General features: G+C 38.2%; 1 protein-coding gene and 1 long non-coding RNA gene across 3 annotated transcripts in view; one reads left to right on the forward strand and one right to left on the reverse strand.

Annotated features, from left to right (window-relative positions):
• Positions 1-5,371, reverse strand: part of LOC106067205 (organic cation transporter protein-like) — a 28,176-nt gene extending 22,805 nt beyond the window's left edge. The window contains exon 1 of one of the 2 annotated variants that reach the window (XM_056034203.1): positions 5,256-5,371. The gene's annotated coding sequence lies outside the window, so the exon portion shown is untranslated. Of the gene's footprint in view, positions 1-4,983; positions 5,152-5,255 lie in introns of those variants that run through there. The other variant, XM_056034202.1, reaches the window with a different exon arrangement.
• Positions 5,372-7,805: 2,434 nt separating this feature from the next.
• Positions 7,806-9,305, forward strand: LOC129927019 (uncharacterized). Its single transcript, XR_008778729.1, has 3 exons — positions 7,806-7,998; positions 8,397-8,554; positions 9,221-9,305. It is a non-coding gene; the product is annotated as an uncharacterized LOC129927019 (long non-coding RNA).
• Positions 9,306-11,637: the final 2,332 nt, after the last annotated feature.

Here is an 11,637-nt window from a genome sequence, read left to right on the forward strand (position 1 = left end):
TTTCAAGAAAGCTTTTGATCGAGTATGGCACGGGGCACTCTGGGCAACAATGGAAAAGTACAACATCAATAAAAACATAGTCAAAGTTACCCAGAACCTCTACAAGGATGCCACCAGTGCGGTGTACTTCAACAATAATATTGGGGACTGGTTCAAAACCACAGTTGGAGTAAGACAAGGCTGCCTACTTTCACCAACACTTTTTAATATCTTCCTTGAAAGGATAATGGAAGATGCTCTCGAGGGCTATGACGGTACTGTTAACATTGGAGGAAGAAGAATCACTAACTTGCGCTTTGCAGATGACATTGATGGCCTAGAAGAACTAGCTGACCTGGTGATGCGCATTGACAAGATTTCTGCAGCATATGGCATGCAAATAAATGCCAAATAAAACAAAAAATTATGACCAATAGCCAACAGGGCTTTAAAAGAGGCATCAGTATTGGAGGTCAAAAGCTGACTAGTGTTAACAGCTTCAAATACCTTGGAGCTATAGTCTCAGATGAGAGAAGTCTATGACGTGTTTTAGTGAAAGCCCTCTGGAAGCTAGCACACAGACAAACCTTCTGAGGATCAAGGTCTCAACCAGGATAGGGGCCTGGAATATCAGAACCCTGTATGATAGCGGCAGAATAAACGAAGTGGCAAGCGAAATGAGAAAATACAAAATCTATGTTCTAGGCCTCAGTGAAACACGTTGGAATGGAAGCGGTCTAAGCAATCTGACAACTGAGGAGAGCATTATATATTCTGGACATGAAGATCTAGACCACGATCACACACAGGGAGTAGCACTTCTACTGTCAAGAGAGGCATCAAAGGCTTTGTTGGGATGGGAGCCAGTTTCCTCAAGACTAATGTCAGCAAGGTTTAATGCAAAGGGAAAGAAAACAACCATCATCCAGTGCTATGCACCAACAAATGCAGCACCAGAAGAAGAGAAAGAAGAATTTTATAACGCTCTAAAATCAGTACTAGAAAAAACACCTAAAAATGATATCAAGCTTATTATGGGTGACATGAATGCAAAAGTAGGTACAAACAATGCTGGAAAGGAACTCTACATGGGTAAACATGATGCAGGCACAAGCAATGAAAATGGGGACTTATTTGCTGACTTCTGAGCATTCAACGATCGTATCATAGGAGGAACCATCTGTCCACACAAAACTATACACAAGACAACATGGACTTCCCCAGATGGTAAAACAGAAAACCAAATTGACCATTTTGCAATTTCTCGGAAATAGAGAAGTCTTCTTGGTGTTAGGGTGAGACGAGGAGCAGATGTAGCTTCTGATCCTCATCTGCTAATAGCAACAGCGAGGATCAAACTTAAATCCTTTAAGGATTTTTCAGACAGACCACACTACAAATTCAACAGCCAGTACTTGATGAGCGAAGAAAACAAGGTACTATTTAATTGTGAGGGTAAAAATAAATTTGAAGTACTTGCTGGACTAGTGACAGATGAAGCCCTTGAGCAGCACTGCCTCACTCTCCAAGAGATATGGAAAAGCACATGTACAGACGTCCTAGGCAGGAAAACGAAACAACACAAGAAATGGTTGTCTTCGGAGACATGTGCCAAAATCCAGGAATGAAAAGAGCTAAAAGAAAAGATAAACCAATGCCAGAATGAAGAGCAAAAAGCTAATCTTAAACCCAGTATGGTGCAGTAAACAAGTCTATAAGAAAGAATGCAAGAGATGACAAAAAACGCTTCCTTCATGAAATGACAGTTGATGCAGAAAAGGCAGCAGAACAAAGAGACATGAAAAGGTTGTATGACATAACAAGAACCTTAGCAGGAAGAAATACCAACACCAACAAGCCAGTGAAAGACAAACAAGGAAAAATCATCACCAGTGATGTTGGACAGAAGGATAGATGGGCCGAACACTTTCAGGAAATTTTGAACCAACATCCTCCTGAATTGATTCCGGACATACCCCCAACAACAGAAGAAATGGATGTTAACACAGGTCCTCCTACTAAAGGGGAGATCATCAAGCCCATCAAGAATGCAAAAAAGGGAAAAGCCAGTGAAAGACAAACACGGAAAAATCATCACCAGTGATGTTGGACAGAAGGATAGATGGGCCGAACACTTTCAGGAAATTTTGAACCGACATCCTCCTGAATCGATTCCGGACATACCCCCAACAACAGAAGAAATGGATGTTAACACAGGTCCTCCTACTAAAGGGGAGATCATCAAGGCCATCAAGAATGCAAAAAAGGGAAAAGCGCCAAGTCCAGATGGTATACCAGTAGAGGTTTTAAAAGCAGACCACAAAATATCAGCTGAAATGCTGCATCCACTGCTATGCAAGATTTGGGAACAAGAACAGATCCCTATAATCTGGAAACTGGGCTACCTAATTAAATTAACCAAAAAAAGGTGACCTTAATCAATGCAACAACTGGCGAGGAATCTTGTTACTGTCAACTCTTAGCAAGGTCTTAACTAGGATAATATTGGAATGCCTAAAAGATGCCCTAGACAAAAGACTAAGACCAGAACAGGCTGGATTCCGTAAGGAGAAATCATGCACTGACCACATTGCTACACTACGTATTATCATAGAACAATCTATCAAGTAGCAATCTCCTCTGTACATGACCTTTGCTGATTTTGAGAAAGCCTTCGACAGTATTGACAGAGACGTAATCTGGAGACTGATGAATCAATACGGAATTCCAACAAAATTCACCAATATCATTAAACAGTTATACGATGACTCACCATGCCAAGTAATACACAATGGTAAGCTGACCAACCCTTTTCAAGTAAAAACAGGAGTAAGACAGGGATGTATGCTTTCACCCTATATATTTTTGCTGGTGATCGATTGGGCCATGAGACAGACAGTCTTAGATAATAAAAGTGGCATACAATGGACACTAACACAACATTTAAAGGACCTGGATTTCGCCGATGACATCTGCCTCCTCTCCCGTACACAACAAAATGCTCAGATCAAACTGACCAGACTCTCAGAAATAGCGAAAAAGACTGGACTTCTAATCAACAAAAAGAAAACAGAAGTTATGAGGATCAACAACAGACAAGAGAACCCAATCATGCTACAGGGAGAGAATATCCTTGATACGGACCACTTCACATAATCATATCTCATTATTGACATTATCTGGGAAGTAAGAGTTAGTTAGTAAAGACGGCGGAGCTGATGATGATATACTAATCAGGGTGTCCGCAGCCTCCTGAAATTCAAGGATGTCCTTGAATCTCCTGGAATTTCAGAAAAAATAAAAAAGTCCTGGAAATCTCCTGGAATTTTAAAATATCTCCTTGAATGTCCTGGAATTTCGCCGATCGAAAAAAAAAAAGGGGTATTAAAAAAATTCGGCACCGTTGCTGCGGATGGGCCGTCGCGGCGGAAATAGATTCGAAATGAGCATTTCCGAGTTTGCGCAGAATGTGTATACTGCTCCTTGACAATAGATAGATCTAATCTATTTATAGATTAGTAGTATCGTTATCGGATCGCTTTTTCACTGAGCACGTTGATTTACGGGCTGGCTGTGTCAATAAGCTGACCAGTGACGCGTCTACACCGTCTTTCACCCACTTGTGAAGCGTGTTCTCGTGATTGAAGATGGCCTTGGCTAAAAGCAAGGGCATTTCACCTGGCATTATAATGATTATTTTTCTGAAGGGCCCTCCCTAACCTAAAATCTTGTTGTAACAGAGTGTTTTTGCGTAAATCATCTCGACTCTAGCTAGAAATAGTATTTAGATTTAGATCTAGTGAAGATACTTCACAACCTAACTTGAAAACTTCGTGAATTTTAGTCAATTTAATGATCTCGATACATCTAAGTCTAATGTCTAGATTATTCTAGAAATACGCTAGATTCTAGATTTACGCTAAATCACAAGCTCTAGAATGTAGTGAAGCCTAGAAAAATTCGCAAATTTTAGTGTCTTAAATTAGATCTTGAGTCTGGATTTACGTTAGATTCTGTGAAGATAATTCTCACATAGCTGTGAAAAGTCCGCGAATTTTAGTGACTTAGATCTAGAGTCTAGATTTACGGTAGATTAAGGGAAGATAATTGTCACACATCCGTGAAAAGTCCGCGAAATTTTGTGACTTAGATCTAAAGTCTTGATTTACGGTAGTTTCAGGGAACATAATTGTCACACAGCCGCGAAAAATCCGCGGATTTAGTCACCTAGATCTAGAGTCTAAATTTACAGTAGATAGGTGAAGATAATTCTCACACAGCCGTGAAAAGTCGCGAATTTTAGTGTCTTAAATTTAGATCTTGACTCTAAATTTTACACTAAATCATAGAATCTAGTAAAGATAATTCACTCACAGCCGTGAAAAGTCCGCGAATTTTCTGACTTAGATCTAGAAATCTAGACTCTAGATCTACTGTAGATTTAAGCAAAATATTTCGCACACAGCTGTGAAAGCCCGTAAAAGTTATTTCGGTCGTAAAAGACAGGGAAACTACATAGTTGAAAAAGAAATTGTGCTTGGAAAAAAAAACGCTAATGGGTTTAATTACCCCCCCCCCCCCAAAAAAAAAAAAATAATCCAAAAGTCATTATTATTTAGTAAGCAAATGCCAACTAAACACACAAATAGGCCTGCATGTTACAGGCTCTGTTTATGAGGAGGATTTAAGCACAGTTAATAAAACAATAAAACATTAGGCCTACATACACATAGGAACTAAAAATGTAGCCTACATTTCCACCACAGAGAAGGCAACTCTAAGAATGTTTCTTATTTTTTAAAAAATATAAAAAATGAAATAGCAAACATTTGTAATGTTCTTTAATAAATCTTTGAAAAGAAAAATGTTTGTTTGAGGTTTTGGGATGACAGTCAAGTTGTTACTAGATTAAAAGATAACTTACACACACACACACATATATATATATATATATATATATATATATATATATATGTATGTATGTATGTATATATATACACACACATAATAAGGCTTGTCTTTGAGTCCGAAGATTAATGAGCAATAATAATAATCCACTTTGACTATTGTTGTGTAATATTTTTGCGCGAATTTTATGTCCTGGAATTTTAAAATTTCTCCTGGAAAAGTCCTGGAAAACTCCTTGAATTTCATATTGACTTTGGTGCAGAAACCCTGACTAATAGTCTCTATATTATAGTTTAAAATAAGTTTATAGACATAATGACCAATGGCAAAAAAAAAAATATTGGTATTTCGTGTTGAGAACTATTTACCGTGTACTATTTAGATCTATCTAGATCTAACCATCTAGTCCATCTACTATCTAGAATCTATCTCAAGTCTCAAGTATGTTGTGGACAAAGTTACAATTAAAGTAGATTGATCTCCCTTGCCAATGTTAATCCTATATTTATCTTCTTAGAGCAAGAGTTTGATGCACAGACCTATATCTTCGACATATGTTTCTATTTATCTATATTTAAAATAATATATATGTATGATAATAATATTATTATCTCTGGTACAATTTGTTTTTAACCACGTTATTTTTCCCACACCTATTCTTTAATCAAGTTGAAACTTTATCAATTATTTGTCACAAAATAATAATACTAATAAGGCTAGTCTTCGAGTTCGAAAATCAGTGAGGAATGCAGTATTTCCCGAGGCTGCGCAGTCCCAGCTGTGACATGCATATTTTGCCACATCCAGGGGAAGCATAACCATTGTCCGCAGGTGGTCGATTTAGATTTTCTTTTCGCCGTCTGCGTTTGTCCTCGGCAGCAGATTTTCTTTTGGTCTCAAATGTGTATCCCGCGTCCTTCGTGAGTGACCTCCAACTGTCTCGTTCTGAGGCCGCATGCAACCAGGTGCTCTCTCTTCTATGTCAGTCAAGGAAAGTTGGTCTTTGAAGCGTTTCCGTGGGGCGCCTCTGTTACGTCGACCACCTATTAGCCCACAAAAAAACACTGCCTTTGGCATAGGTTCGTCCCCCATACGGGATACGTGCCCTACCCAGCGTAACTGTCGGACCGAAAGAAGTCCCTCTATATACTGTTCATACCTGCGTTCGCAAGGACATCGCTGTTTGAAGTGCGGTCTTGCCACCGATTGTCCATAGCTACAAAAGCTCATATAGCCCCCCCCCCCCCAATAAATAATATCTGGATTTATTACCTCATTATATCTCAAAATAGCTTAGGGTCATTTCAAAACATTCAAGTCAACTAAATAAAGCACCGGTAGGCCTACTTCTTTTTTGAAGTAACGTCTGTATTTTATAAGATGTTGCAGTATAGATAAATCCTGCACTCCCCTAGGTATCTAGAGCACGCTTAACGTCTATTACAAAAAAAAAACAAAAAACTATCAATATATAGATCTAGAGTCTACGCATATCTAGCACGCTTAGTGTGTGTGACCTAATTAACGGCTTGACCGCTCGATCGTACTGGACTCCTCCCCCTTTCCTCTCACTACAACTAGAACAATGTTTTGCGGCTGTGTTGATGGCCTCGCTTGTTTACACCTGTGTGTTGCGCTTTCATTTAACTGTTTCTGTTGTGTGTTGGTCTGATTGCTGCGCGCTTGTGAGTAGCTTAGCACTTAATATGTGGGAAACACGTTTTTTATATTATAATTTAAAAACGGGTAAATCTGTTCAATTCTGTTGTGTTGGTCACGCCACCCCCTTTTCATTTAATGAGGGCTTGCTAGATTGCCTAGATCTAATCTAGAATTCTAGAGCTATAGGCCTAGATTATCTATATAACAGACCTGACTACCGTTACGCAAAATGCGTATTCGTTACGCAAAATCTCCCCAAAATTAGTCAATTACACAAGGAAATCAACATGCTTAGATTTTTGACCTGCTATTTCCTACAGAGAAGGCTTGGCCTGATATAAAGTGCATCGATGGTATGCTGTTTTTATGTTATCATATTTACCAATTAGAAACATTTCCTTTTTTTTTTTTCTTCACTTTTTCTTAAAATATTTTTTGAAGGAGCTTGTGTTGTGTGTGCCGACAGAATGAAGCCATTCAAAATCTTCTATAGGGACATGTACACAGCACAAGGTGTTCAGTGGAAGAGATGGGTGAAATCAGAATCTGGCAAGCTGGAGCCCATGGTAAAGGAAGCTTCTACAATGTGTTGTGGTTTAAACTTTGTTTTGAACGTAGATTAGATACAGCAAAAATTTTCATTCATTTTGTAATTAATTTATTTAGGGACTTGCTTACAGATCGCCAGAAAGCACTGGAGAAGCAATCCAAAGGCACCAGCTTTCTGCCGCATTTGTTCAACGCCTTCAGGCAGTACAGCCAGTTTTAAATATGGAGAATGTAAGTCTCAAAGAAGTAGCTAATATTTAGCTTTTCGTTTTCAAAATATTTAAACTCTTAATTTTCTATTTTTCTATTTCAATTTGAGATGAGATAGTAATGGTCCAAGAGTTTGGTGAAAACTGAGAAGCAGCCTATGCCTGTGAAATAAAGAGTGCCCTATTTAGGTAAAAACAAATAACAGTGCACCCGTGGAATGTTTTTACTGCTGGGTGATCAAGTGGTCAGAGACAGCTTTTTAAGTGATCACGTCTGCCATGCGATAAAGACATTCACTGTTAAGGCATTAGACTTGCTGAAAGAAAAGACCTCCTTCTCCAAAGTCACCATATGGATTGATGGGACAGCCAGTCAGTACAAGGTAAATTATATAAAACAAGGTCCGAACTGAATAGTTCATTTAGAAGTTATCACATCTACCATTTAAGAATATATCTTAACACTTTTATTTTTCCAACAGTGTAAGGACTCATTCTTTGACCTTGGCAATATGCTAGGTCTAAATGTGCAGCGGTGCTATTTTGGCTCTGAGCATGGCAAGGGTGAGTCGTATGGTGAGACAGAGGTCTTAAGCCAAGCTTTAAAAAGAGTTGTCCATGGAGGAAAATCTTTTAGGGATGCAAAGGACATGGTTAACCACCTGTCTAAACTGGACTCAAACTCTCACAGGTAAAGACTATGTATTACTTGGTTTCCAGCTCTGCAATACTTAAAACTGGGGGGCACGGTGGTCAAATGTTTAAGCACTTGGCTTCTGAACCTGAGGTCACAGGTTTGAATCTCAGTGAAGACTGGGATTTTGAATTTCTGGGTGCCTTGAGTCCACATAACTCTAATGGGTACCGACTTTATTTGGGGATAGTAAAAGCAGTTGGTCATTGTGATGGCCGCAAAACACCCTGCTTGTTAACCGTTGGCCAAAGAAACAGATGACCTTAACATCATCTGCCCCCATTGATCGCATGGTCTGAAACGAGAAACTTTTACTTTTACTATTACTTAGAACTATTTCATATTTAGTTTTTAGAAGCAAGTATGATTAATTAAATTTGTGTTTTTCTCTCAAGGCAATATGTTCCGGTCAACAACATCAAGAGAGACAGTAATGATACGAACTCTTAGCCTTATTCTATCTACAACAGTGTTTCCCAAACTGTGTTCTAGGGATCCCTAGTGTTCTCGAGGCCTGAATAGGTGTTCCACAGACTACTGGAATAATTAACTAGTAGGTATCATCACATGACTTAATCTGTCTAAAAAAAAAACAAAGTGTTCTGCTAAATACTCAGAATGTGTGAAGTGTTCAGTTAAGGAAAAAGCTTGTAAATCACTGATCTAGAGTATAGATCTACATTAGATTGATTAGTAGATTTTAATAAATTCTAGTAGACTCTAGTAGTATATTCTAGATCTAATTCTAATCAGTCAGTAAAGTAAAAAAAAATTTCCCTTTCAGACCATGCAATCTATGGGGCAGATGATTTTTATGTCATCTGTTTCTATGGACAACGGTTAATGAGCAGGGGGTCATATGTCCAGCGCAATAATCAACCGCCTTTACTTTTCCCCAACTAAAGTCAGGTACCCATTAGATTTGGGGCGCCGTAAAATTACAGAAATTAAAAATCCCAGTCTTCACTGAGATTTGAACCCAGGATCTCAGGCTTGGAAGACAAGCGCTTTACCTCTCAGCAACCCCCCCCCCCTAATCAGTTATATTTATAATTAATCAATCAATCTACCAAATGGATAGACATCATTTATCATCATTTGGCTTCAGTGTGAAGGACAGCCAGCAGTTGAAGTAACTATTAAAACATAAATATATTTTTAGCTATTTTTTTTAACTTAGTTGACTTCATATATAATATTTTTTCTTACTATTCTGCAGATTATGGGGATGGTATTTGTCAATGCCCAGGTGGTGGTATTTGTCAATGCCCAGGTGGTGGTATTTGTCAATGCCCAGGTGGTGGTATTTGTCAATGCCCAGGTGGTGGTATTTGTCAATGCCCAGGTGGTGTTTCTCAAGCTTGCTGCAAACACATTTTTTGTCTACTCTCTGCTATTGAAGATTACAGGTACATTTATCTTTTTTTTTCTCTTTTTTTTTTAACTCAGTTAATAAACACTAATAGTAAAAAAAAAAAAATTAAATGATCACAGGCATTGTAAAATTACATTTATGCTTTACTTTCTGAAGTAGTCTGTTAGGGAATACTTTAAAACCATCTAAAAAATAAATTCTGCTCAACATCAGTGTTGATATGGTGCGCAAAGGTGCACGCGTTCAATATAATAAAGTATCATTCTCCGCCATGACACTAATGGTTGTTGTTTGTTTATTGCTGACTGTGAACCTAGATCATAATTAACATGGTGGCAGCGGTATATTAATGATCAGAGGTAATCATTAATCAGTATATAAAGGTTTATTGTTTGCAATAATAAATAGGCAACAATTCAAGGCTACGCCGTGCAATGGCAGCTAGAAATTTCCTTCCTGTACCCAAGCCGCTCGAGGTAGAAGGAAACATGGCGGCTAATTGGCAAAAGTTTCACCGGAGCTGGCGAAACTATGAGTTAGCCACTAAATTGTCGGAAGAATCAGAGGAGGTCAGAGTGGCCACCTTTCTAACAATTATAGGAACAAATGCGATGGACATATATGAAGGTCTTGAAATGGAGAAGGGAAAAGAAAGAAAGATGGAAGAAATAGTGAACAAATTTAAAAGTTTTTGCATTAGAAAAACGAATGAAACTTATGAGCGCTATGTGTTCAATACGCGTGAACAGCAAGAAGGCGAGGACATTGAAAAGTACATAACAAATCTGAGAAGACTAGCAAAAACATGTTGTTTTGAACGCCTGGAAGATAACTTGATTAGAGACAGAGTAGTTCTTGGTATTAGACATGAATGCCTCAAAATGAAATTGTTACAAGATAGTAGTCTCACATTGGAAAGGTGCAGAGATATTTGTAGAGCAAACGAGACCGCCAACAAACAGTTTAGACAAATACAAGCCGACCCTCCAATCATTGAGAAAGTATCAACACCTTCAAGAACAAACATTCAGAAAGGTAAATGCAGGTATTGTGGAAGGATTCACGAATACATTAAAGAAAAGTGCCCTGCATGGGGTAAAATGTGCCTAGCATGCAAGGGGAGACATCATTTTGCTGTGATGTGCAAAAAGAAAATTCAGCAGGTGTCAGATGATATGTCTAACGATGAAAGACAGCTACAGTCGGACACAAGAGATGATGTCATGATGGTAAAAAATGAATGGGTGATGTCTTTGGAGAACCACAAAACAAAAAGGATGACAGCAGTTATGACAGTAAATGGTCACCGTGTAAGGTTTCAAATGGATAGTGGAGCTGATGTAAATATCATCCAGGAAAAATATGTAAATAAGAATCAGATAGAAAAGGCAACGCAAAGATTACTAATGTGGAATAAGACTGAAATGAGACCCATAGGGAAAGCCACTCTAATGACGAGAAATGAGAAAACTAACGAAACATTTGAGGTGGAATATATAGTTGTACCAAATAATCTAGCATGCCTTCTAGGTCATGAAACTTTAACAAGAATGAAGTTAATCAAAGTCAATAAAGATAGGTTCATAGCATCAGTAGTGAATAACCAAGAAGAAGACTGTAGTCCAAAGTTTACTGGTGATTTGGGTGACTTAGGAGAAGTGTCTTTAAAGATTGATAGCAGCATTAAGCCCAAGGTTCTGCCGTGTAGAAAGATCCCTATTGCTTTACAAGAAAGAGTTAAGGAGGAGTTAAAGACCCTAGTGCAGAGAGGAATCATAGAACCAGTGATAGAGCCTACAGAGTGGGTGAGTCAGATGGCAATTGTGGAAAAAGCTAATGGAAAAATTAGGATCTGCATAGATCCACAAGCCCTGAATAAAGTTTTACTAAGGGAATTCTATAATCTTGCTACTTTAGATGACATATTGGCAGATTTGAACGATGCCAAAATATTCAGCAAATTGGATGTGCAAGAAGCTTTCTGGCATGTCAGACTAGACACAGCGTCATCTAATTTGACAGCAATGATAACCCCTTTTGGTAGATACAAATGGAAACGATTACCATTTGGACTGAAAGTGAGTTCAGAAATTTTTCAGAGACAATTAAATCTAGCACTAGAAGGACTAAAAGGCTGTTTCAATTACGTTGATGATATAATAGTGGTAGGAAGAGGAAGAACGAAAGAAGAAGCACTCAGAAATCATGATATTAACCTAAGAGAGCTGATGAAGAGATGTCAAGAAAAGAAGATTAAACTG

Source organism: Biomphalaria glabrata, chromosome 6, assembly GCF_947242115.1.
Source record: "Biomphalaria glabrata chromosome 6, xgBioGlab47.1, whole genome shotgun sequence".
Classification (NCBI taxonomy): Eukaryota; Metazoa; Mollusca; class Gastropoda; family Planorbidae; genus Biomphalaria; species Biomphalaria glabrata.